This window comes from Haliotis asinina, chromosome 2 (genome assembly GCF_037392515.1).
Source record: "Haliotis asinina isolate JCU_RB_2024 chromosome 2, JCU_Hal_asi_v2, whole genome shotgun sequence".
Lineage (NCBI taxonomy): Eukaryota > Metazoa > Mollusca > Gastropoda > Lepetellida > Haliotidae > Haliotis > Haliotis asinina.
Window position 1 is genome coordinate 51,110,753 of NC_090281.1, and position 2,043 is coordinate 51,112,795.

The window sequence follows — 2,043 nt, forward strand, 5'->3', positions numbered from 1 at the left end:
ATCGACCACGGATAAATAACTGTAGCCTTAGTATGGGATGATCTTACCATGAGCTGGGGCGAGGTACACCATATGCTCACCGTGCCATGCTCCGGGCCCCATGCACCACATTGCACAACGCCGGCAGGATAATGCGCATCTTCTATTTGTATCCACGTTAAGGGCCCAGAGTTCCGTTTCTGAGAATCAGTTATGAGGTGTCCTGTTTTGGCGGAATGCTACATGAAATTACATCGCAAACCATTAACCATGGTGTGTCGCTTGACGCGGCTTATGACATCCACCTTGTGCACAACGTCTCACACAGTCTATTGAATTGGGTCATACCCGATAATGGGTGTGCAAGGGGCTGGGGTTTTGTTTCAGTGTTGATAAGTAACGGAAGTCTTAGTTCGTAAGTATAATTTGAGTTACAGTTATATTTATATATACATTTGGAAATAATTATGAACTGTCTCTTTTTTCGTTTTTTCAAAAAATAATAGATAGTAGACGGCCATTGTTTCATTTTCCATAGGATTAAAAACCCGAGTGTAAACAACAGTAGCTATAAATAGAGTCCTGGGATGTATTTTCCCGAATGAATGTCTGTTCTTTTATTCAACAGTGTCGATAAGACTAATGCTCTACGTGTCAAGAAATGTTCACCAGGTTCAATTTGAATATGTCGATAGCTTTATGTTAAAACAATCTTTCTTTTCATTTGGTGTAGAATGGAAACCCAAAGCACTAGGAAATTGTTCTCTAACTGAACAACCTGACAGAGGAAACGTGACGCTTAAAATCACCCTTTTCTGAAAAAAAATATATATGTTTGACTTCAGTACTCTGTCGACTACAGTTTGTCGTGATGAGTTTTTACTGCAATGGAGCAACACATCCCGAAAGTATTAAAACATATCGGAAGTAATGACCATGTTCGGAAATCGGTATTGGCCATGCCCCCTTTACCATTCATTTTCCGTGTTTACCATCAGATACTAGTATGAACTTAGGATTTACACCAGGATGACATTCATTTGGTTGTATTATATTGATCGTAAAGTAAGACAAAATCTAAAGTTCTACTTTAGGACTAGGAGCAACCTAGTGGTTAAAGCGTTCTTTCGTCACACAGAAGATCGGGTTCGATTCCCAACATGGGTGTGAGGCTAATTTCTGGTGTCCGCCCGCTTTGATATTGCTGGAATGTTGCTAAAAGCTGTGTAAATCTAAACTCAGTCTCTCACTAAAAGTTATATACGTCGTGTTAAGAACTGGCAAGTGTCCTGAGCTGATGATGAGCCTTACCAGCCTGACTGTGCCAGGATCATCCGAACCCTCTCTGCTGCATACTACTTTACTTATCTGTAACTATGAAAGGTCTGACGATGAGGTGAACACTATAACCTAACCTTGGATAGAGGTGAGGTCTTTCACGTTTTTGGCATTCAAATCAAATTTATAAGGTTACATCTGCAAATTTTCACATTTATTATGCAAATTTCATCTACAGCCTAAAACTACTTATATATTATACGCTACAACAAGAGGGACAGTCTCTTCTCACAGAGGTTACTTGTCATAGCTTCCTACGCAATGTATGACAAGTAAACCCTGTGGGAAGAGAATGCATTAAAGTTGAGCAGAAGAGGACATATTTCCTGAGTTTAGAAGCCATCACTGTGTGGTTATTTTCCTAAAATATACATATTCTATAAGGTGAACACGTTTCACAAATATCTCATACCTAACGTATGTGAAAGCAGCTGTACTGTGGGACTGATGGCCTGAACTGCTGACTACAATGTCTGTATCCGTGATTTTATGTGACATGCAATTTCATGTGGTTGTGGTTCAGCTACTGTATAACCTGTCAGTCCTGTTCAAGCGGAACATTTTTTTTCCTCAATGTCGGAGGTTTTAGTTTGAAGTAAACGTATTGTCGTTCTTACTAGGGCGAAACGCAGCCTAAAATGGGGGTTTTGTCTCAAAGTGAAATCTCGATTTCCCATAATTAGTATCAACCAACTGTAAACTATGAAACGCTCATTGTTTATAAGG